General features: G+C 40.1%; 1 protein-coding gene across 8 annotated transcripts in view; it reads left to right on the plus strand.

The window, feature by feature from the left end:
- The window catches only part of NRG1 (neuregulin 1), a 1,033,559-nt gene that overhangs the window by 822,800 nt on the left and 184,358 nt on the right, over nucleotides 1-26,401 (plus strand). The gene's annotated exons all lie outside the window — the stretch shown is intronic.

A 26,401-nucleotide genomic window follows, 5' to 3' on the forward strand; every position in this document is an offset into this window, starting at 1 on the left:
CCCAGGGCCAGGAATCAGGTCCCCAAAAAGGTTCTCAAACTTTCGGTTTTGCAGTTCTATTTTTCAGGACCTCTTTGATAAATATGGTTAATTTATGTTCCCAAGAGATGTCCCAAAGCAAAAGTTCATTTGAACTTTTGAACCCAGTTGCTCACTGGTTATATAATAGAATGAAATGGCAGCTGAGGCTTTCTAGAGACAAGTCTAGTGCGTGGTCATCGGAACACGGACGTGAATGACAGTTTCACCTTGTGTTTCCCTAAGAAGGGCTGATGCTTTCGACACTGTCTTGGACAGAGGAGGCGCCCCAAATAAATACTTGTTTATGAGTGATTAAGTGAAGAAGATGCTTTAAAAAAAAATGGAGGGCAGGGGGAAGAATATAAGAGCTTTTTTCTGCCTCTGCACTTCCCAATTATTAATTGATCCAGATACCTCAAGGCACTTAGAACATCCCCCAGCACACTTCGTAAAGCATTTCAGAAGAATTAATTCAATGGCATTCTGTTATCTTACAGAAGTATTTGCCCATTCCTTTCAGGAAGTAAACAAGATTTGCCTAGTCCTCTTACTGGCATCGCTGAGAGCATTTCAGAGCCTGGCTTATTGGCAGAGACCTTAAACAGGTTTTGAGCAAAACAGATGGAACAGAGAGTAATTGTTGAGCCACTGACCATTCCTGTGCATGCTTCTATGATAGGATACTGCTGAGCAGATTCACCTTCATTACCCTTCATTAGCCCTCCTGAGGGTGTATTGAAATTTTCCTTACTTTCTCCCTGTTTTGCAGATGCCCTATCGCATTTTATTCAACAAGGGCTGAAGTGGGGAGCTGGATTAGCAATCTCCCTAAGTGATGTTCTCTACTGTCCTCTCGAAGGTTATCTTAGTAAATGAAAGAGCTCTTAGACCTGACCACAGTGGTAACGTTGTAAGGAGTTATTTGCGGGGCTCTTTAAGTGCTGTTCTGTCCTGCCCGGGAGTACGCTGCCTTCAGACGTTTCTAGGGTCCTCTGGAGGAGGTCTGATGAATTAAGGAGGGGACGGTGGCTTGAAGTAGCATCCCTTTCAGGTAACAGGTCTGCACTTTGTCAAGGCTTCAGGGCAGCAATGCCTTACTTAACATAGACATTTCAGATAAGCACCCGTGGTGGGTGGGAGAGATTTTAAGAGCCAGCAGGCATTTCTGTGCTCCACACATCTCATCTATCAGGTAGGCAGCTGTGTTGGGATTACCTAATATTCTCTCCTGACACAGCGTCCCAGAGCTTCCTTGGTGACTCTCATTATGATTTCCAGTCCCACGGCTGTGATTCCCTCTGAACCAGATAGATTGGCATCTTTAAGTGACATTCTCTTGACTCTCTTCCCAGAGGATCTGCAGTGAACTTGGCTCTCGGTTGGTTTTAAAGTGTATCTCTCTTTTCCATCAGGTAGTTGTCTTCCTTGGGGAGGAACTTTTCACGCCCCTCCAGGGCACCTTGTGCTTGTTCAACCCTATAATGCAGATAAGAATATTTATTCTTTGTTTGATTCAAAAACAACGATCAACTTGAAACCTGCTTTAGATAAAAGCACCTGGCGTTAAATAGTATTGCCTTGAAATCACTGTTTCTTTCCTTCTTGTCATTTCCCTTGTAATGCTGTCAGTGTACTTTTCCTTATCTTAGGAGAGGGAAACCCACACCTCTTTTTCAAGCTTTTTTGCACTCTGTAGTCCTCAGGCATCCTCAAAGGAATGACCTCTAGATGCCATAACTATAGCATCGCCACTTGGCATACCAGCTCAAATTAGGACTTACAGGACACCCATCTCTTAAATAGCTCCTCCATCAGTGCCCTTCAATCCCAGGTTTCACCCCTTTCTTCAAACAGCCACTGAAACTTTCTGTCCTACATGATGCCCGTGCAACAGCCAAACCTCTTTTTGGAGGTTATAACATTACTTCACGACAGTCAAGGGAGAGAGAAGGTTGAGAGAACTCAGCCCCTCAGCCCCGCTGTGTGCTGTATTATATGCAGAGGCATAAACACATCTGTTGAAGGGATAGCTTTAGGGGAAAAAGATTTCTTTAACTTTCATGCGACACGTGTGACTGGTATGTGATACATATGTAGCTATGTTTCATAGCATCGCATTTTTATACTGAATATTGAATTGCACACTGTTGTGGCTGCAGATGTTCAACAGAATTATCTGTGTCGCAGTAATGACTCTAATAGTTCCCAGGCCCTTGGGGTCATTGATTTTTCTTCTTTGCTCAAAAAAAAAAAAAAAAAGCGACCTCAGCGTAATCCTGGGCTTTGTAACGAGGATCCATGTACCAAGGGTGCTGTAACTTCCTGCACCTCCTAGATGCTGGATCTCCCATATCCAGACTTTTCATATTGATTCAGCTCAACAAACTTTGTCTATTGAAGCCTGAATTACAAAACCAGAGCTTCCCCCTGCCCATTTGGTATTTGGCTCTAAGCTTCTTCTATGAATCTCTGTTTGCTGATGTTTTTCTTCATTAAAACACTGCAAAGGATTCTTTTTATTTTTATTTTTTCCTTTTAAATGACCTGGAACCCATACATTATCAAGCCTAGCTCAGTTCTAGAACTACTGGGTCTCCCTTCATCCCTAGCAGAAGGGGCGTTTTTGTAAGTACAAGTGGTGGAAACATCAAAACACTTAGTATCCCAAATGGGTAGAAGCCGGCCATGTGCTTCCCGGGTGACATCACCCACCTGTTTTGTTAACTCAGTGGCTTCCCAGGCTGAAGTGCTTGTCAACATTCTTGGATATGAAGTGCCCCGTCACTACCAGGGCAGCGCGTGTTTACAAAACAGGAGGAATGTCCAGTGATCTGTTTCAAGCTGGTGACTTGTGACCACTTAGATGATGTAATTATTAAAGACATTAAAATACTAATTTTAGGATGAAGCGGGTTTATTTTGGAGAATGATTTTGAAGCAGAAAGAGTGGGAGAAACCTGGGATACTGTTCTCATATCTGCAAAATGAGAAAATGATATGATAGAAAAATGGGAAGAAAAGACGATAAAATATGTAAGTAATCAGAAAATATTGAACCAGTATGAGAGCAATGAACACATTACATGCCAGGCACTAGTATTTTATACTTATTAATAAGGGAGCTACTATTTACTAAATATCCTACCATGTTCCAGGCAGTGTAACAGATGCTTTGTGTGTTTCATTGCCTGTCCCTTAGTACGAAAATGCCTCGCTATTACAGGATACCTGGTACTTAGTGCTACAGCCCGATTGCCTGGATTTAAATCCTAGTTCTGCTCCTTACCTGTATAGTCATGGGAAAGTTACTTCATCTCTCCATGCCTGTTTCCTTATTTGTAAAACTGGGCTAATAAAATTATTATCATAAAGTTATGCTGAGGCCCCATCAATGTTAGCTGTCTTCAGAAAATGATTTAAGACACAGATCTTCTGTGCCTTTGCTAAGATATTTGACACAATTTTCCAAAGTTACCTTGTACGGTAAAAAATAATCCAGAGCTGCCCTTAGATTAGAGTGAGTATAAATATTAATACCTACTACTTGTAAATAGAGAGAAAAGTGGATAAGTATGTCAAATACCATAACTGCATATAGGTATTATGAAAACAGTCCTGAATTCAGTCTAAATATTGAAAGTAGAGTGAGGTGCAATATCATTTTATCTCTGGCAGAAAAAGGTTGAGGTCTCAAACTTGAGAAGGTTTTGAAACATGAGTCCTTTTCTGGCCACACTGAAGAGTTGATGCTTATATAGAATGCATGCGTAGTCTTCTCTTTTGGGACTAGTACAAATTGAAAAGGAAAATGTGTATCCACATGCTCTTTGTTATCTTTTTATCAAATGTAAGAGTATATTGCCAACAAGGTTCATAGAATCCAGTGCACGTGTTTCTAAATATAAACAAATTAATGAATATTAAAAAAATCTACATCTTTCATTATCCCCCCCTCCACACACACTAGAATGGCTATAGGTAGTGCTTAAAGTTCTGGAAGTGTGATTCTTAGCAAATCAGTGTTTTATTAGCGTTCTCAAAGTGACAAGTTACATTTGACACTAACGGTATTGATCTCGTCCTGTTCTGTTAGGATAGACGAAAACAAACCAAGTGTCAGTATTTTGGGTGAGTGATTTCATTTGCTCAGAGAAGCAGAAAAGTGGACTTCTAATATTTTGATTAACCCTCGAGTTCTCCTCTTGACAAACAGAAAATACAGAAACTTAAATCATATAGTATTAGCTTAAAAACTGATTTATCTTCATCAGAGCAAAATAACATCTATTAAATATGCTGTCAGGTATATAAAATGAAATTTCTTCAAAGGACCAAGTGGTGTTTTGGGTTCATCCTAATCCTGTGCATGTTTGCACGTGTGTCCTTTCGTGGGTTTTAACAGATTTTTTAAAAGCGAGCTACCAAGATGCCAATAGATGTCAGTGTTTGTTGCTTTAGAAAAAGTGAGGTGTTAGAAGCATAAAAGAAAAAAAAAACAGCTTAATTTATTCTCAGTTTTGATAAGCATAAAGCTGACTACTCTGAAAAGTTTGCCAATTAGTAGTACCCTATATAACCTTGCTTACTTACATTTTGTGAATGAAAATGTCACATTTTCACATCGAGACCTCTCTTCTAACTATGAAAAAAAAGCCTCTACCATTAATTCCCCAAGGAATTCAGAATGCAGGCTGAAATACACTAATCAGTGCATTCCTTTTTTTTTTTAATGAAGGAACAATTATTTGAGAATGTTGTTACATACACCTTGGATTTATTTGCATTTGTAAACTATAAATTAAGTACGCATGTTTCTTAGGTCGCCTTGATTACAATTGCATAAGTGCATTTTTGAGCCCAACTTAAGTAAGATCTGTGGAGTTCTGCCTTTGGTAGGTCAGAATTCTCTTCTTTCTCCGTTTCACTAGTGTCACCTTTTTCTGGCCTCCAGAGGGTGCTCCAGGAGCATCACACTGCTATTCCCCAAAGAACGACTCCTTTTTTCTTTTCTACGTGACTTTGATATTCTGGGCAATCTATGGGGAAGAATAGGATCCCGATTTCATCAATTACTACCTCAACTGGAGTTTGTTTCCCAGCTAGACCAAAATAGACCAAATTCGCTAAGAACATTCCGAAACATCATTCTGATGATGACGATGCAGTTGTAAACCTGCAAGGGCACATCTGTGAGATTTACTTTTATTTTATTTTATTTTAAAATTTTTTATTGGAGTATAGTTGATTTTCAACGTTGTGTTAGTTTCAGGTGTACAGCAAAGTGAATCAGTTACACATATACATATATCCACTCTTTTGTAGATTCTTTTCCCATATTGGTCATTACAGAGTACTGAGTAGAGTTCCCTGTGCTATACAGTAGGTCTTTATTAGTTATCTGTTTTATATGCAGTAATGTGTATATGTCAGCCAACAACTTTTCCCCAGAGAACTTAGCATCTTATAAGCATCTTTCAGTCGCCCCTTAGAGCAGTTCCTTTTGCATAAGTTCGGGCAGTACCTGCAAAGACATTTAGTCATATTTAAAAGTTCCACTGTGGCATTGGAAAATTATACACGAGCACATCAAAATTACACAGAGGATCTTTAGGAACACATGTTTTCATGTCTTCACACCTTATCCTCAACCCCTAGCTAAAATGTTTAAGAACCCTACTTTGATTGAGCTACATGTTTTTGAAAATGGGTTGGAATGACTCATTCTTTTGGATCTCGGGCTAACGTTATAACACTGTCGCAGTTATTTGCTCACGATTTATTCCACTCTGCGCTGGTCATGTTCATTGTGAGTTACTCCCAGTTTGTTACTTGCTTTCTCTCAATCTCTCTCTCTCTCTCTCTCTCTCTCTCTCTCTTTTTTGCGGTACGCCGGCCTCTCACTGTTGTGGCCTCTCCCGTTGCGGAGCACAGGCTCTGGACGCACAGGCTCAGCGGCCATGGCTCACGGGCCCAGCCGCGCCGCGGCATGTGGGATCTTCCCGGACCGGGGCACGAACCCGTGTCCCCTGCATCGGCAGGCTGACTGTCAACCACTAGCGCCACCAGGGAAGCCCCCCACTTCTCTTTTTAAAGGGCAATATTGTTCACATTGTTTTGGTCCAAGAAAGGTATTATTGATGGGCAGTAGCGTTTGGTCTGCGACAGTGTCCCAAACCTTCTGTTTCATAGCTTCAGTTGGCAGGCAGCTGTTGAATTTTAGTTTCAGTGATGTGAGAGGCAGGGAATGTTTTATTAGGTTGAACCATCAGAAGTTGTCAATTCTGTAGATGATACATGACTGAATATTGTCAATGTCATATAGTTTAATATTTGGACTCTGTTTAGTAGTTTGACTTTATGCTTTACATGGTATTTTTAAAAATATAGTAGTGACAACTTTGAAAAAAGTCGTAGAAGTTAATTAAGTGAGGTTTAAGTAATGTCTAAAAGGAAGCTGGGCTAGGAAGTCATTAAACCAGTGGCATTTTCTCCAATAAATAGGTCATATGATAGCCATATAAAATGAATTCAGCATAAAGGTAGAGTGCCAGGGCAATGGGCATTTTCCCTTGGAGAGAAAAGTAGTACATTTCTATCACAACATGTAACTTGGATTTTTATTGAATCTGTTAGCAAACTGTTATTGTGCTTTATCTTACCCACCATATTTCTACAGAGATTACAAAGATGTGAGTGAGAAATATTAATTAGTGACTAGTGAACAATCTTGGCTTTGTTTTATGGAATAATATTTTTTTAAACTTTACTCAGTTTTACAGTACTACAATTCAATTTTTCCAGTAGTTTTAATACGTGTGAATTTTACTGCTATGTGAAAATGTGCTCATTATCAATGGCCTATATTACTTTATAAATAAATTTAGAACTTAGGTAAAGCCAGCTTTTTAAAGTGCATATGTTTCTGTTTGTAATTGTAACTCATCTGTTTGTTACATAGGAACTCACAGTTGTAAAGACAAACTGCATTTTTAAAGGATTTGACACTCTTCTTAGCTATTCCATAGTAAATATAAAGCCAATATTTAAAAGGAAATGTCTAAATTCTAATTTGGAATTTTTTTCAGAACAAATAAATTTTATGCATATACTGAAATGTTCGGAATACTGATTGTCTTATATTTAATTACTCCAGAATTGAAAGTTAAAATTCCTACACATTTTATAACTTTTTCAAAAAATATATTTCAACCCTAGGTAAAGCAAAGTTTGGATATTAATTATGCCTAGAAAAATTTCTCTATTAAAGTCCTAAAGAGAGTTTTTGATCTTAACTGTTTAGTACATCATTTATTGAAATTTTTTCATTGGTATGTATCATAATAGGAAATCGTATTTATGAGTGAACTGATAAGAAATGTATCCAAAAGTCAAAGAAAAAAAATGAAGGAGGTAGTCAACAGGTAGTTAAAAGAAAACTAATGCTCATGAGAAGAGAGTTTTCTTTTATAAAGATAAATACACATGTTGCTATTTAGTGTTTAGAGAGACGTATTTTGTGAATCAAGTGTTCTCTCTATTCTTCAGTTTATCAGGACTTAGAGAAGATTCTGGTTTTCCCTAAATGTGTCTTTTCTCCCCTTTCCTCATCATATGCCGTGGACTTTCTGTTGTACTGGGAGACAAGAGGGGAGCAGAAGAGGATTGGTAACTTGCTCTAGTTGTAGTCGATGTGAAGTGGGCTGCAGGATTCATTTGGGACACAGCACACTATGGTTTTGTGTCTACAGTGTGAACATTTGGGTTATGTTTAACACGATATAGTATATGAAAAAAAATTTTTGTGGAACTTCCTTTTGCCTCTCTTCCCTTCCAAACTTGGAAAGTTGACTTTTAGTTATGAGCTTATACTATAGTAATGGTTACAAATATTTAAAGGAAAGGGTTGTTTTGTGTTTGTTTTATATATTCATGTAATATATGAGTATACAGTAGGAAGACTTCTTTGGATGGGGTCCAACGTCCTATCCATTTGTAACCTCAGTTGGGGTTGAGCTGAGACTAAAACATGCACCTATGCAGTTCAGCGAAACCCAAAGGAACCTTCTAAATCCTCATTTTGATGATTCGCTTATCTTCTCTCCAAACCCACTGGAGTGAAGGAAGTATGAATTATATATATATATATATATATATATATATATATATATATATATATATATATATATATATATTTTTTTTTTAATTTGTTTGGCTGTGTCGGGTCTTAGTTGCAGTGCACGGACTTAGTTGCCCTGGGGCATGTGGAATCTTAGTTCCCCGACAAGGAAACTGGTCCCCTGCATTGGAAGGCGGATTCTTAACCACTGGACCACCAGGGAAGTCCCTGGATGACATTTTGAATCCAAATCTATATATTCCGCAGGAGATGGGATGAAACATAATCCCCCTAAAAAGCACAAACCTGGATTCAAGCCCCCCTGGGTGTGGTCCCACCTCTGACACCGTGGATCCAGCCACCTCCAAACCAGCAGGATCCTGACTTTCAGCAGCACTCGAGAACTGAGCAGTATTTCGCCTTTTCCCCAAATTATCTGGCCTGTTCGCCTTAAAAATAAAAACCCGTTTTCTGAATGTGACCACTAGAAGGAAAAATCAGCTGTGTTCTTTCCTAACCAGCAGGCCGATGAGCATTCTTGTATTTGCCTATAGAGTGATTCAGAACACATCCGCATGAAAATTTGACCTTGAGCAACACTGAGTAGAGGTTTCTGGGCCCCTTGCATGACGGCCCTGGCTTAATGCCGGCTGTGTCCCTCCAGGGTTGAGAGGTGTTGGTTTTAGTTAGACCAGAGCAGTGGTTGAAAGGCAAGGCTCTGGCTCTGTCCTCTGGCTGCGTGGTGTGAGCTCTGATAGTGATGACAGCTACGTGAGCGTCAGTTTCTACGTGTGTGCACTGTGGGAAATAATATGATGTACTTCATGTGGTGGTTCTAAGCAGTAGTGTTGAGTATTGTGCTGGGTACAGAGTAAGGACTAAATGATCAGTTTTACTGAGTTTAAGTATCAACAAAATCTAAGCACTTTTCCAATGTGTGTTTATCTAATGCTGTCTTCTTGCTATGTATGTATCAATGTTGTCTGGACTTTAAGCCCTCCACAAATAACTCTAAATACTGTACATTTTTTCACAGGGTCTTATACACAGAGGTCCTTTGTAAATAATTATCATGTTGTTGATAATACATACCAAATATTTATTAGGTCTACATTCTATGGCTTTGGACGCTTGGTGAGAGTTGGATGTCATATATATAACACATTCATAAAGAGATCAACCAGATATTCTTGACCTTGAACTTAGGTCTATAGATAAACTCATTTTTGGAGAATGGAGGAACACTAGCAGTGATGTTTTAACAGCTTGGTGGAAAAATAGGTTATGTGCACTTATATTTTTAATAATACACACGCACACACTTCTTTTAAAATATATGCCAGTTAGTTCTTTAGATGTAACTTTCCTATTCCTAATCTCCCATGTCTTGATGGTCAAGGATAATTTTGTTTTACACATAGGGCCTAGTGGAGTACTTTATGTACAAATATTTATAGAATAAATGAGTGAGAATCATTTTTCTATTTATATTTATTAACTATTTTGTTCCCTGAGCTACAAGGATAGATAATTGTAATGATGAATTGATTTAACTGGAGCAATTTGTGTTGTGTGTGTGTAACTTTATTGTCTGACAAAATTTTCCATTTGTATATTAAGTTGACATTATTTTGTGTATATATATACAAGCCTGCTTTTATATTCTTTTGGTATTTTCTCTTTTCTCTGCCAACAGAGTGACAGTATCTGTTTTAAGCACAATATTTCATTGTTTGAAATTATGGACTTTTCTACATTTTCCACTTCAAATGGTTTTTAAATAAATTAAAAAGGGGAGCCTGTCATGAAGCTCGTGAAGTGGTAGATTTTTATAAACAGTTGTGATCGCAGTTATATTGAAAATTATTGTCATCTACTTCTGAGAGATATATTGAAGACTGGTACATTACCCCCAGAAAGATTAGTTCGAACACAGAAAATAGATAGCGATTATAATTTTCTTTAGTGAGGTCACCTTGCTGTATACTTGGAATCTTCCCCGGGGGGTGGGGAGAGGAAACGGCTCATGCATTATCCATTTTGGGAAAGAGTTATACATATACAGGAATTATGGAAATGAGCTGGTGGTTTTGTCAAGAGAAAACCAGTTATTGGAATACTGAGTTGAATAGAAAATGAAATACATAATTTTCCATATATTAAATTGAATAGAAATGGGAGACTTAGGTCTTAAGTGTTGTTTTTTGCGTTTTGTTTTAACATGTTGATTATATTGTATGTTCTCCTTTGCCCTTAACCTGACAGGAAGGAGAAATGTCGATAGAAATAGTTATTTTAAATATTTTGCTATTTGGAAAGCAACATTAGAGTTTTAAATGTTGTGTTCATTATTTATGCCCCATCAAAAAGGACTGGGATCCACTTCAGGAAGGCAGGTAAGACAAAGGCCATTATCTTTCCCTAGGATTTATCAGAAGGTAAGGGACAGTGTAGAGCATATTATAGTCCCTGAGACCTACAGATTCACTGCCCTCTCATATTGAATGTAAAAGAGACCCCCTGGGAGCATCTAAGTTGGACTGTGCAGGGGGAAGAAATGTCACCACTTACAATATGCTACTGATGACGGAATAAATATTCACAAAACATAAAAAGCTCAGTGAAAGCCCTGTATCTGAATTTGGTGACTAAAGTCACACTCTATAAGGTAAAGACAAGTTTCAGTGCTTCCTTGCACCTTCCACTGAAGGTAGGCTTACTTCATTCCACCTCTTGAAATCATGATGAAAAGTCAGGATGCAGCCGTCTTGCCTTGAGCCCAGCAATCTGGGAATAAAACTCCCTGTAGCCGGAAGGGTAGTAGCAACTGTCTTACAGGAATTTGCATCCAGACAGGCATGTTTGAGGAAACTTCACGGCGCCTGCACCTTCGGACAACAGGGATACTAAGAGAGGCAGCCATAGGGCTGAATGCTTTTTTGTCATTGTAGACATGGGGCTTTGTAAAGTGACTGCTGACCTTAATGCAGATACCCTTTTGTGATTTGTTTCCGTGAAATTCATGGGCAGCTGGATGGCACAGCTTTTGAAGAATGCTGTTGCTCTTGAGCAAGATAACTTACAACTGTACCAAGAGAACAATGTATTCAGCCCCCAGTGGTCTTACCATTCTCACATTCACTCAAAGAGAGAAGGCACCCTTTGGAAGATTCAGTGTTTTGCGAGTATTAGTATGTCAACTCCTTATAAAAATATATATATAAAAAAATCCCCGGGCTTCCCTGGTGGCGCAGTGGTTGAGAGTCCGCCTGCCGATGCAGGGAACACGGGTTCGTGCCCTGGTCTGGGAAGATCCCACATGCCGCGGAGTGGCTGGACCCGTGAGCCATGGCCGCTGAGCCTGCGTGTCCGGAGCCTGTGCTCCGCAACCAGAGAGGCCACAACAGTGAGAGGCCCGTGTACCGGTAAAAAAAAAAAAAAAAAAAAAAAAAATTCCCTACTTAGAACTTAAAAGAATCTATTTTTTAAATTATGAATACGGTGGTTCTTTGTTGAAAACTCCCTTGACAAATTAAGGAAATAATAGCCATCCTCTGAATTGTCATGTTTCACAGTACATTCATAACTAAAAGCCTCTTATATAAGTAAGAACTGATGGTTCCATGGACAGAGTCACTCTATTTCTGGTCACGCGATAAAATAAGAAAGGGGAACTGATTATATTTGATATACATACACAAGGGTCTAAGTACTAAATTTGCACATTGCCTTAATATGTGGTTGTATGCTTTCTATGGGAACAGAGTTTCTTTTCAGTTACTTTCAAAGAGTATTAATAAATAATTATACTTAAAATAGACTACAGCTACCTTTTAAATGGTTAGATAGGTTTACTTATAGGATTACTTTTGTGATTACTAATCCTTATAAATATTTCAGGATTTGGTATAAATGTGAAGTCATTAAACTGTAAGGACATCTATAAATGTATGTAAAAAAATAGGTAACTTTCTATGTTCTATCACCTTATTTTCTATAAAACAGAAAGTATACTTGGACTATTTTTATCTATTTTATTAACTTTATTTTATTTATTTATTTTAAATTTATTTATCCTCTTCGTTTTTGGTTTGCAGGATAGAGATCAAAGCAATCTCAGTTTTATTTCGAGCATTTTATTTTGTCCCTTATAGAATTTTAATTCTTAGAAAATAAACCATTGTCCTCACACAGAGGAATTTTTTTTTTTTTTTTTTTTTTTTTTTTTTTTTTTTGTGGTACGCGGGCCTCTCACTGTTGTGGGCTCTCCCATTGCGGAGCACAAGCTCCAGACGCGCAGGCTCAGCGGCCATGGCTCACGGGCCCAGCCGCTCCGCGGCATGTGGGATCTTCCCGGACCATGGCATGAACCGGTGTACCCTGCATCAGCAGGCGGACTCTCAACCACTGCGCCACCAGGGAAGCCCCAGAGGAATTTTTAATTGACTGATCATATGAGCACATTTTAGCAGTTAATGTCTCCAGTCTGTGAACCTTTCAAGGTCATGTCTGTCTTGTGCATTTTCATATCACCAGGGGCTAGCACAGTGATGGGAACATAGTTGTTGCTCTTAAGAATTTATTCAGTGATTGGATAAATGAGGGAATATTGCTAATTTGCTTAAAACAACGCATTGTGGGAGCTTATGGGGAGCAATTTAATTATTATGTTTCTGTCGGTTAATAAGCAAGTATGAGTGCAAATCACCAGTCCTAGCAATTCATGGATTTGTCCCTAAACTGATCATATGTGGTTTTCCTGCTTGAAATTTGCACACTTTTTCTTAAAGCTCTCAGTAAGTAATAATCAGTGTTTAATTATTCAGACTAATGAATAGGAGTTCGAGGTTTGTTCAATCTACAATTCTTGCTAACCCTAAATTGTTTGTGTTACATTTCTTCTCAAGAACATAGCGGCAGTTAAGAAACTAATCTGATGCAGTTTAAGGAGTTTATATTTGTGAATACTTAGACCGTTGCCTGGAACATCGTGTTTGCTATGTTAAGAGTTCGTTATATAAATAAAAAACAACCGTTCCTGGTATGAAAATAATCTTAAACGATATTAATACTGCCTAAAAAGTAAGCTCTTTTTTTTTTTTTTTTTTTTTTTTTTTTTTGCGGTACGCGGGCCTCTCACTGTTGTGGCCTCTCCCGTTGCGGAGCACAGGCTCCGGACGCGCAGGCCCAGCGGCCATGGCTCACGGGCCTGGCCGCTCCACGGCATGTGGGATACTTCCCAGACCGGGGCACGAACCCGTATCCCCTGCATCGGCAGGCGGACTCTCAACCACTGCGCCACCAGGGAAGCCCCAAAAGTAAGCTCTTAAATACAACTACAGTAGCCCTGGGGGAAAATCATAGAATGTTAGAACTGAAAAGGTTATCTTAGAGGCCATGTCCTTGAATCACATCTTTTCAAATGAGGAAAACACAAGATCTGCAAGAATATCTGTCCTAGTACTAGAACCCAGGCATCCAGATTTCAAGGTAGGGATTTGAATTACCATGATACTACACTTACAGATCTAAGATGGACACTGTATGTGAATTCAACATTTATGGTACTTCAGGTGTCATTATGCTTCCAAGTAAGAGAGATGTATTTCTGTGTCATCAAATAGCAGCTTGGGGTCCATCACTGATAGGACTTGAATTATTTTGAGGGATGCAGTAAAGTTACATCAGCTAAACTTTTGCAGCTAATTGTTCCTTGTTATAATATCGTGTGCCCAAGTGGATTCAACAAATATTAACTGACAAGATGACCAGTAAAGTAAGTTGTCCTAATGTCATAACCTGGAAGATGGGGTAGTGTGTTTGTGTGTGTGTGTTGTGTGTGTGTGTATGTGTGTGTGTGTGTGTTTGTGTGAATTCATGTATAGTGTGGGTGTGAGCTGTCTCAGTGCTCTAAAACTTTGTAAGCACCGATACCTTAATGCAAGAGGCTCTAACAACAAGAGAGGTGTCTGTAGGCTCTCTGGATCCTCTGTAGAAATGATGTATAAGCAAAAAAGAGCTGTGAACACTTGTGCCTTGACAGCTGCTCTGAGGCCACCAAGTCATTCCCCCTGGCATCTGTGAGCCACTGACCAGTCACTGATGACAGTGACATTTTATCACTAACAACCTGAATTATCTTTGACCCAGAGACCTAGGGGGTCAAAGGCCTCCTACTCCCATTATTAAATTTCCAGAGTGGTAGTTCAATTTGCATTAGGAGATTTATTTATATTTATTTATTTAGCTTTTGGTGGGGGAGGAGGAGGGAAATAGGAGGAATGACAGATGCAGTTGTTATTTTTTCCTCCCCTAAAGGATTATTATTTAGTCCAGACCTTTATCTGGAGGATTTTGCTAGCATCCTAAAAGAAAGGAGGGTCCCAAGACTCAACACATTGTGGTTTTCGTCTGGGCCTCACACGGTGTCCTAAAGCTTACTGGGAACCATGTCAAACTGGGGCTTCACAGACTGTCATACTGAGTGAAATAAGTCAGACAGAGAAAGAGAAATATCATATGATATTGTTTATATGCGGAAACTAAAAAGAAATGATACCAATGAACTTATTTACAAAACAGAAACAGACTTACTGATTTAGAGAATGAACTTATGGTTACAGGGGTGGGGATGGAGGAAGGGTGAGGGGAGGGATAGTTAGAGAGTTTGGGATTGACATGTACACACTGCTATATTCAAGATGGATAACCAGCAAGGACCTACTGTAGAGCATGGGGAACTCTGCTCAATGCTATGTAACAATCTAGATGGGAAAATAATTTGAAAAAGAATAGATACATGTATATGTATAACTGAATCACTTTGCTGGACACCTGAAACTAACACACCATTGTTAATCAACTCTATTCCAATATAAAATAAAAAGCTTAAAAAAAACTGGGCCTTCACAGAAGAATGACCCTCCCCAGGTTGGAGCAGGGAGGGGCTTTGCCTTGAGGACAACGCAGATCCTTTGAGGGTGGTAGGAACTTGTAAAGTTGGCTGATTCTTATTCAACTGGCCCCATTAATGAGGGCCTTAATTAGTGGCTAGAAAGAGACTGAAGAGTTCATTTGGAGCCCATCCAAGGAGCAGGGAGGGCAGACAATGCTGATTCCCAGCCAGTCACAGACAGAAAGGCTCTTCCAGGTCATAACTAGGGAAACACTACAAGCTGGGAGGGCTGGAGAGTGAAAGCCTGGCTTCAGTCTGTGTGTGTGTGTGGTTGCTGTTGTTGTTGTTTTTAATTTTTATTGGAGTATAGTTGATTTACAATGTGTTGTGTATGTGTGTTTGAACCTATAAAACTGTATAATAAGCAGTCATCTCTTGGGATAAAGAGGGAAGCAGGAGCTGCAGTGAAGGAGCCCCGATGTGATGGGGTGGAAAGGGCACTGTTCAGGCGGGCAGAACAGAAAGAGAGAGAGAGAGAGAGAGAGAGACAGAGAGAGAGAGAACATGATGTTCTTATGGCTTTGGCCGTCGCTTAAAATATCTGGGCTTTATATTCTTATCTAACGATAAGGAGATTTATTTAGATGAAGTGCAAACATTTTAGACGTAAAAGAAAACTGTGATTCAAAATCTGCATTGTATTCGTCAGTAGTCTCTGCAAGACAATCCTGCAAAATTTTGTGTAATGCTTTCCTGGTACGTTTCACTCAGAGGCTTTAGTAGTGAATACCTTTTCAGAAATTTTAGGGTATTCGAGAAATAATAGTCACATAAGGTCTAGGCAAATAACAAATTGATTGTATGTAGGAAATAGTCTGTCTTCTATAGAATAATTTTTGATGGGTGAGCTAGTAATGTGGTTAATTTATCTTGGGAAACACCTAGAAGATCTGTTTCAGTATGTGAATTATTTAGTGAAAATATAGAACATGGTAGTAAATGTATTTATAAATTACTAGTACAGAAGCCTTTTATGTGAAATTCCCAATAGAAACTGGGTACTGGCTGTGAATTATGATCTCTGATACCCTTAATATAGCTGCTCCTAAAAAACATATAATATAAGAGTTATGGGATTTAACCTCTACCAAGGACAAGCATATGTGAAGCAGCAAAGAATACAGACTAGATAGAGTCTTTGAGAAATTCTTAATATATCTGCTTTAAAAATGATAAAATTGGGCTTCCCTGGTGGCGCCGTGGTTGAGAGTCCACCTGCCGATGTAGGGGACACAGGTTCGTGCCCCAGTCCGGGAAGATCCCACGTGCCGCGGAGTGGCTAGGCCCGTGAGCCGTGGCCGCTGAGCCTGCGCATCCGGAGCCTGTGCTCCGCAATGGGAGAGGTCACAACAGTGAGAGGCCCGTGTACCGCAAAAAAAAAAAAAAAAAAAAAAAAAGATAAAATTGTTTAATTTTTCTCAGTGTTGTATGTTCTTCAGATTTAATTTTTGTTCTTCTCCATCCTCAACTTTCTATGTAAGACATTTAGTTTTATTTTTTAATATAGGCTCTGTTGATTTTCCAGAAATGATCTCCTGCACGGAATTCCTCAAGAAGTTGTTTTAACTTTGTCGATCATCTTAACAGAAGGATCATAATATTAAGTTAATTTAATATACCATATTTTTTTCTCTGTAGTAACTCTGAATTGTCATCAAGGATACTTGTAAACTTTCTATTACGAAGATTCCCAAATTTATTCTCCTCTTGATAAAGCAAATATTTTATTGGAAAAGCCAGAGACTGCTTTTTAACTGAAGTGGATTAAGCTCCTATGATTGTTACTGTGAATGTGTCCGAGTCTTTTTTTTTTTTTTGCAGTATGCGGGCCTCTCACTGTTGTGGCCTCTCCCGTTGTGGAGCACAGGCTCCGGACGCGCAGGCTCAGCGGCCGTGGCTCACGGGCCCAGCCGCTCTGCGGCATGTGGGATCTTCCCGGACCGGGGCACGAACCCGTGTCTCCTGCATCGGCAGGCGGACTCTCAACCACTGCACCACAGGGAAGCCCCACCCGAGTCATTGCCTTTTTAACATGAAAACCACTGGGTCCCACATATAGAAACAAAAAATTTTTTTTTTCATTTTATGCATTTCACAATCATAATGAAAGATTTACTGATAAGATATAAAGTGCAAATCAAAGGTCTGAGGAGAAGTATATGAAAGAAAACTTACTTCTCAAAAACTTAATCTAAGAGAAAAAAGAATTGGGTAAGCATCAGGTGGTTCATCTGTGGCCTAGAGATATATTTAAGTGTATCATCCAGAGGTCCATTTATTACCAGGAGAGAATCAATTCCACTTATTCTTCTCTTTCTCTGTGGTACAGCTCCGGGAAGAAATTTTAATTGATTGGTGGGAAGGTTTTAACACAGGCAAAACTTACAAGCCAAGCACCATTATTTCTAGTACAGTGACTTTACCACATTATTGGGTAATAAAGCTAAAAGCTGCCAAATGTTTCAGAATTATTTTCAGAAATTTACTTCCTCCTTATTCCCATTACTTTGAGAAAGAGCTAAGAGAACGGGCTTAGTCAGCATGCAATTATGGTAATAGATAAAATATACAGTTTGGTCCAAAACTAAGATGCAGTGAGCTGTCAGTGTACTTTAATCCATCAAGAACTGTTGAGAAGTTAGTTGTCATTCTAACTGCCACTCCTTTGAAAGTAATCTGCCTTTCTTCTCTGGATGCTTTTAAGATTTTGTCTTTTTTTTTTCTTTTCTGGTTTCACTATGATGTATTTAGGTGTGGATTCTTTTTATTTATCCTGCTCAGGATTCACTAGGCTTCTGTACATTTAGTTTATTCTGGGAAGTTCACACCCGTATCTCTTCAAAGGTTTCCTCTCCCCCATTCTCTTCTCTCCTTCTGAAACTTTAATTAAAAGTATGTTGGACCTTCTCACCCTAATCAGTTCTCTTTACATCTCTTTCAGAGTTCCCATCATTTGTCTAACTCCATTGCTGTATTTCTTCTCATCTGTCTTCCGATTCACTCATGGTTTCTTCTGCTCTGTACAGTCGGCTGCCAAGATCATTCATTAAGTTTTTCATTTCAATTCTTTCTTTTTCCCTAGCTGCTTTATTTGGCTGACCCCTTTTCACATCTTCTGTGTAGCATTTTATATTCTCCTGGTCCCTGGAGATATTTTCAAGTTTGTTATTTATTTTAGCAGAGTTAGCACGCTTGTTTCATCATTTCTGTGTGATGATTCCAGTATATGGTAGTTCTCACTCAAGGCCTGCTTCTTTTTGTGCTTGGTTGTCTCTGATTCTGTGCTAATTCTTGCTCAGGAAAATGATCTGTGGCATTTCTCAAGATGTAAGATAAAAGTGCATGCATGCCTGCCTAGGTCTGTGTTTGTTCCTGCTGAATACCTGGGACCCTACCAAGTTCATGGCCTGAGGTTCCAAGGCCTCTCATTCTGCTTATCTGGGCTTCAAGAGCGTGACTTTAACCTCAGCTTTCCCTTCCTGCTTCCCTCAGAGTCAAGACAATGTCTCTTAGTTCTCTGGGGCTGGAGGAGAAGTAGGTTTTGTTTTGGTTACCTGTGGGGGTAGCTTTTGGGGGGTTCTTTTTTTACCTTTATTGGAGTATAATTGCTTTACAATGGTGTGTTAGTTGCTGCTTTTTAACAAAGTGAGTCAGCTATACCTATATGTATATCCCCATATATGCTCCCTCTAGTGCCTCCCTCCCACCCTCCCTATCCCACCCCTCTAGTTGGTCACAAAGCATGAGCTGATCTCCCTGTGCTATGTGGCTGCTTCCCACTAGCTATCTATTTTACATTTGGTGGTGTGTATATGTCCATGCCACTCTCTCACTTCGTCTCAGATTACCCTTCCCCCTCCTTGTGTCCTCAAGTCCATCCTGTACGTCTGCATCTTTATTCCTGTCCTGCCCCTAGGTTCACCAGAACCATTTTTTTCTTTAGATTCCATATATTTGTGTTAGCATACGGTATTTGTTTGTCTCTTTCTGACTTACTGCACTCGATATGACAGACTCTAGGTCCATCCACCTCACTACAAATAACTAAATTTCGTTTCGTTTTATGCTTGAGTAATATTCCATTATATATATGTGCCACATCGTCTTGATCCATTCATCTGTTGATGGACACTTAGGTTGCTTCCATGTCCTGGCTGTTGTAAATAGTGCTGCAGTGAACATTGTGGTACATGACTCTTTTTGAATTGTGGTTTACTCAGGGTATATACCCAGTAGTGGGATTGCTGGGTCATGTGGTAGTTCTATTTTTAGTTTTTTAAGGAACCTCCATACTGTTCTCCATAGTGGCTGTATCAATTTACATTCCCACCAACAGTGCAAGAGGGTTCCCTTTTCTCCACACCCTCTCCAGCATTTACTGTTTGTAGATTTTTTTTTTTTTTTTTTTTTTTTGCGGTATGCGGGCCTCTCACTGTTGCGGCCTCCCCCGTTGCGGAGCACAGGCTCCGGACGCACAGGCTCCGGACGCGCAGGCTCAGCGGCCATGGCCCACGGGCCCAGCCGCTCCGCGGCATATGGGATCCTCCCAGACCGGGGCACGAACCCGTATCCCCTGCATCGGCAGGCGGACTCTCAACCACTTGCGCCACCAGGGAGGCCCGTTTGTAGATTTTTTGATGATGGCTATTCTGACCCGTGTGAGGTAATACCTCATTGTAGTTTTTTTTTTTTTTTTTTTTTTTGCGGTACGCGGGCCGCTCACTGTTGTGGCCTCTCCCGTTGTGGAGCACAGGCTCCGGACGCGCAGGCTCAGCGGCCATGGCTCATGGGCCTAGCCGCTCCGCGGCACGCAGGATCCTCCCAGACCGGGGAATGAACCTGTGTCCTCTGCATCGGCAGGTGGACTCTCAACCACTGCGCCACGAGGGAAGCCCCTCACTGTAGTTTTGATTTGCATTTCTCTAATGACTAGTGATGCTGAGCATCCTTTCATGTGTTTGTTGGCAATCTGTATGTCTTCTTTGGAGAAATGTCTCTTTAGATCTTCTGCCCATTTTTGGATTGGGTTGTTTGTTTTTTTGACATTGAGCTGCATGAGCTGCCTGTATATTTTGGAGATTACTTCTTTGTCAGTTACTTTGTTTGCAAATATTTTCTCCCATTCTGAGGGTTGTCTTTTGGTCTTGTTTATGGTTTCCTTTGCTGTGCAAAAGCTTTTACATTTCATTAGGTCCCATTTGTTTATTTTTGTTTTTATTTTCATTTCTCTAGGAGGTGGGTCAAAAAGGATCTTGCTGTGATTGATGTCACAGAGTGTTCTGCCTATGTTTTCCTCTAAGAGTTTTATAGTGTCTGGCCTTACATTTAGGTCTTTAATCCATTTTGAGTTTATTTTTGTGTATGGTGTTAGAACTGTTCTAATTTCATTATTTTATATGTAGCTGTCCAGTTTTCCTAGCACCACTTATTGAAGAGGCTGTCTTTTCTCCATTGTATATTTTTGCCTCCTTTATCAAAGATAAGGTGACCAGATGCACTTGGGTTTATCTCTGGGCTTTCTATCCTGTTCCATTGATCTATATTTCTGTTTTTGTGCCAGTACGATACTGTCTTGATGACTGTAGCTTTGTAGTATAGTGTGAAGTCAGGGAACCTGATTCCTCCAGCTATGCTTTTCTTGCTCAAGTTTGCTTTGGCTATTCAGGGTCTTTTATATTTCCATACAAATTGTGAAATTTTTTGTTCTAGTTCTATGAAAAATGCCATTGGTAGTTTGACAGGGATTGCATTGAATCTGTAGATTGCTTTGGGTAGTATAGTCATTTTCACAATGTTGATTCTTCCAACCCAAGAACATGGTATATCTCTCCATCTGTTTGTATCATCTGTAATTTCGTTCATCAGTGTCTTATAATTTTCTGCATACAGGTCTTTTGTCTCCTTAGGTAGGTTTATTCCTAGGTATTTTATTCTTTTTGTTGCAATGGTAAATGGGAGTGTTGCCTTAATTTCTCTTTCAGATTTTTCATCATTAGTGTATAGGAATGCAAGAGATTTCTGTGCATTAATTTAGTCTCCTGCTACTTTACCAAATTCATTGATTAGCTCTAGTAGTTTTCTGGTAGCATCTTTAGGTTTCTCTATGTGTAGTATCATGTTGTCTGCAAACAGTGACAGTTTTACTTCTTCTTGTCCAATTTGGATTCCTTTTATCTCTTTTTCTTCTCTGATTGCTGTGGCTAAAACTTCCAAAACTAGGTTGAATAATAGTGGTGAGAGTGGGCAACCTTGTCACATTCCTGATCTTAGTGGAAATGGTTTCAGTTTTTCACCATTGAGAACAATGTTGTCTGTGGGTTTGTCATATATGGCCTTTATTATGTGGAGATAAGTTCCCTCTATAATTTCTTTCCTTCTGCTAACTTTGGGGTTATTTTGTTCTTCTTTCTCTAATTGCTTTAGGTGTAAAGTTAGGTTGTTTATTTGAGGTATTTCTTGTTTCTTGAGGTAGGATTGTATTGCTATAAACTTCCCTCTTAGAACTGCTTTTGCTGCATCCCATAGGTTTTGGGCCATCATGTTTTCATTGTCATTTGTTTCTAGGTATTTTGTGATTTCTTCAGTGATCTCTTGGTTATTTAGTGGCATATTGTTTAGCCTCCATGTGTTTGTATTTTTTACAGTTTTTTTCCTGTAATTGATATCTAGTCTCATAGCGTTGTGGTCGGAAAAGATACTTGATGCGCTTTCAATTTTCCTAAATTTACCAAGGCTTGATTTATGACCCAAGATATGATCTATCCTGGAGAATGTTCCATGAGCACTTGAGAAGAACGTGCTTTTGGATGGAACGTCCTATAAATATCAATTAAGTCCATCTTGTTTAAAGCTTGTGTTTCCTTATTTATTTTCATTTTGGTTGATCTGTCCATTGGTGAAAGTGGGGTGTTAAAGTCCCCTACTATTATTGGATTACTGTCGATTTCCCCTTTTATGGCTGTTAGCATTTGCCTTATGTATTGAAGTGCTCCTATGTTGGGTGCATAAATATTTACAATTGTTATATCTTCATCTTGGGTTGATCCCTTGATCATTTTGTAGTGTCCTTCTTTGTCTCTTGTAATAGTCTTTATTTTAAAATCTGTTTTGTCTGTTATGAGAATTGCTACTCCAGCTTCCTTTTGATTTCCATTTGCATGGAATATCTTTTCCATCCCCTCACTTTCGGTCTGTATGTGTCCCTAGGTCTGAAGTGGGTCTCTTGTAGACAACACATATACGGGTCTTGTTTTTGTATCCATTCAGCCAGTCTATGTCTTTTGGTTGGAGCATTTAATCCATTTACATTTAAGGTCATTATCGATATGTATGTTCCTATTACCATTTTCTTAATTGTTTTGGCTTTTTTATTGTAGGTCTTTTCCTTCTCTTGTGTTTCCTGCCTAGAGAAGTTCCTTTAGCATTTGTTGTAAAGCTGGTTTGGTGGTGCTGAATTCTCTTAGCTTTTGCTTGTCTGTAAAGTTTTTCATTTCTCTGTTGAATCTGAATGAGATCCTTGCTGGGTAGAGTAATCTTGGTTGTAGGTTTTTCCCTTGCATCACTTTAAATATGTCCTGCCACTCCTTTCTGGCTTGCAGAGTTTCTGCTGAAAGATCAGCTGTTAACCTCATGGGGATTCCCATGTATGTTACTTGTTGCTATTCCCTTGCTGCTTTTAATATTTTTTCTTTGTATTTAATTTTTGATAGTTTGATTAATATGTGTCTTGGCGTGTTTCTCCTTGAATTTATCCTGTATGGGACTCTTTGCACTTCCTGGACTTGATTAACTATTTCCTTTCCCATATTAGGGAATTTTTCAACTATAATCTCTTCAAATATTTTCTCAGTCCCTTTCTTTTTCTCTTCTTCTTCTGGGACCCCTATAATTCGAATGGTGGTGCATTTAATGTTTTGCCAGAGGTCTCTGAGACTGTCCTCAATTCTTTTCATTCTTTTTTCTTTATTCTGCTCTGCGGTAGTTATTTCCACTATTTTATCTTCCAGGTCACTTATCCGCTCTTCTGCCTCAGTTATTCTGCTATTGATTCCTTCTAGAGAATTTTAAATTTCATTTATTGTGTTGTTCATCACTGTTTGTTTGCTCTTTAGTTCTTCTAGGTCCTTGTTAAACGTTTCTTGTATTTTCTCCATTCTATTTCCAAGATTTTGGATCATCTTTATTATCATTACTCTGAATTCTTTTGCAGGTAGACTGCCTATTTCCTCTTCATTTGTTTGGTCTGGTGAGCTTTTACCTTGTTCCTTCATCTGCTGTGTATTTCTCTGTCTTCTCATTTTGCTTAACTTACTGTGTTTGGGGTCTCCTTTTTGCAGGCTGCAGATTCGTAGTTCCTGTTGTTTTTGGTGTCTGCCCCCAGTGGGTAAGGTTGGTTCAGTAGGTTGTGTAGGCTTCGTGGTGGAGGGGGCTGGTGCCTGTGTTCTGGTGCATGAGGCTGGATCTTGTCTTTCTGATGGGCAGTACTGCGTCCGGTGGTGTGTTTTGGGGTGTCTCTGAACTTAGTATGATTTTAGGCAGCCTCTTTGCTAATGGGTGGAGTTTGTTCCTGTCTTGGTGGTTGTTTGGCATGGGGCATCCAGCACTGGAGCTTGCTGGCTGTTGGATGGAGCTGGGTCTTAGTGTTGAGATGGAGATCTCTGGGAGAGCTCTCGCCCATTGATATTACATGGGGCTGGGAGGTCTCTGGTGGTCCAGTATCCTGAACTTGGCTCTACCATCTTGGAGGCTCAGGCCTGAAACCCGGCCGGGGCACCAGGACCCTGTCAGCCACACGGCTCCTGTGGGTTGTCAGCTAGCTGGGAGACCCGAGTCATCTGAGTGCATCCGAACCAGAAACCAGACTTTTTTCGTCCTCTGTGCTTAGTTCAGTTTCACTTGCTCGTAGGGTGCCACATGTGGACATGCTGCACCGGGCACTTCAGATGAGAGTTCCTCTGGGGGCTTCTATATAGGAATAGCCCTTTGGAGTCTGGCTTAATATGGAGAGGGTCTACTATAAGATTCCTGACTTTGGGCAGGCCCTGTGCCTTGATTTTTGGTCCCTTCCTTAGGGTAGGCGAATGAATGCCCTTAAAGGAAATGTGGTTGTGTTGCCCAGGTATTTTGTTTATATTTCTGGGCTCAAGATTTTCCTCACACTTTGTCCTAAAATTTCCCTATTTTGTCACATCCTTTTAAGGTGATGTTTATTGTATTTAACTCAGCATTTTTAGTTGTTTGCAGCAGAGGGTAACTGTGGAAAACTTACCCTCTATTACTAAGTCATTAATCAGTGAGAAGTCATTAATTAGTAAGAAGCTAAAAATTTTAGGGCAATATGAATGCCTCACAAGAGATTTGTTGGCCAGAAGAGCCCTCAAGTTAGGGATTTTCAGAAGGTAACATTTAGAGGATGAATTGTCTGGTTTTGTTGACCTGTAGGATCTAAGAAAGGTTATAGCTGGTCAATTTCCAGTGAAGGAGATCTCTAGGAAATGCCTCAGGTGGAGGTAAAGATGACCTTTATGAACCAAAAGGTCAATTGTGAAAACCTCAATGAAATAAGGAGAAAATGTGGCTCAAGATACAATCAAACAAGGTGTAAATCTCACTGAACATATTGCTGTGGTTACTACCGAGTTTACAAGAGAAGGGGCAAGACTTTGCCAATGCATCACGAATCCAGATTAAAAAACATCGTCCAGGGCTTCCCTGGTGGCGCAGTGGTTGAGAGTCTGCCTACCGATGCAGGGGACGGGGGTTCGTGCCCCCGCCCGGGAGGATCCCACATACCGTGGAGCGGCTGGGCCCGTGAGCCATGGCCGCCGAGCCTGCGCGTCCGGAGCCTGTGCTCCGCTACGGCAGAGGCCGCAACTGTGAGAGGCCCGTGTACTGCAAAACAAAAACAAAAGCAAAAAAACATCGTCCAATCGTCTTCAAGAGAAAAACAATGACCAGTTAGCTGACTTGACCAAGGTCTCACAGCCCATCATATGGTGCCCCTGGATGTCTGTCTACATAGGTGGGCCTGATGCTTCACTTTCTGCCTTGCCTGGGACTTAAAACCTTCATGTGCCCCTCACTTCTTTTTAAATAAACTGTTGTGTTCTGTTACTTTAGGGCTCTGAGGTTGCTGCTATTTCACTCCAGCAGTGACTGCTTCAGGCCATCACCAGTGAGAGTGCCCGGTAATGTTCTAGAGGCGTGTGTGCAGAGGTTTAAACCCAGGCGTCTCTGCTTTGGAGTGTCCATCGCAGTAATTGTTATTCCACTTGAATTGGCGACACGTGTTCTTGCTGCCGTTGGAGTTCTAGGCGGAGAGGTAGATGTGATGTTTATGGGGGGGGAGGGCGGGGGAGAACAGCTGCAGGATGTGGGGAAGTGGCTGGAATTCTGGTAATCATATTTGGCAGGTCAAGGGTGAGATTTAGCCTGACGAGATTTGGACTCTACCCTGGGCTAGCAAAGTCCTGTTAAAATCAACTCCAGGTGTTTCCGTTATTCTAAGTATTATTAAAGCAAAAAAAAATAATGTGTTCTAGGATATGAAGAGGAGGGGATTGGGCACTAACTGCTTGGGAATCACTGATTTGTAATAGAGCCTGTTCTCTCTTGACAATTGCTCCTGCCTGTTTAAAATATACCATAAAGCTCAAGTGCTCGTTTCAATAGTAAAACTTCCTCCAAGTGAGCTGTTATCACTTTTGCCTTCAAGAGGATGCTATCTCAGTGAATCTCTTTGAGAGTTTTATGCTTTGTCCTGCAGGATTTGGACTCTGTGTGGGCATAGCCACAAGTTCCCAGGTTAAATCCGGGATGAAGAAATTTTAAATCATTATGTTTTTTTTCAAAAATCTCATGTATTACCAAATGATGGGTGATAGAAATCTGCTTTAGAAATATGTCCAAGCACTAAGTGATAGATAGTAGAGGGCCATGAGACATTTTCTAAGAGATGCTTCTGACGGTTGAAATGTTCGTTTTGGAACTTCCTAAGTCAGGGTCAAAAAAGATGAGGGGTAACCGGTCGTGCCGTTTAAGACAGGTTTTTCTTTACAACTTCTGCTTGTTTTATCTTAGCCTAGTGCTGTAGAATTTTCTAGGGTTACTTACCTTCTGTTTTTAACCTCTAATGCCTGGTAAAGTTGGTCGAAGCTCAATCTAGGTATGAACTTCGTATGGGTTAAGACAAAGCCTTTTTTTTTTTTTTTTTTTTTTTTTTGCGGTACGCGGGCCTCTCACTGTTGTGGCCTCTCCCGTTGCAGAGCACAGGCTCCGGACGCGCAGGCTCAGCGGCCATGGCTCACGGG

Source organism: Mesoplodon densirostris, chromosome 20 (assembly GCF_025265405.1).
Source record: "Mesoplodon densirostris isolate mMesDen1 chromosome 20, mMesDen1 primary haplotype, whole genome shotgun sequence".
NCBI classification, from domain to species: Eukaryota; Metazoa; Chordata; class Mammalia; order Artiodactyla; family Ziphiidae; genus Mesoplodon; species Mesoplodon densirostris.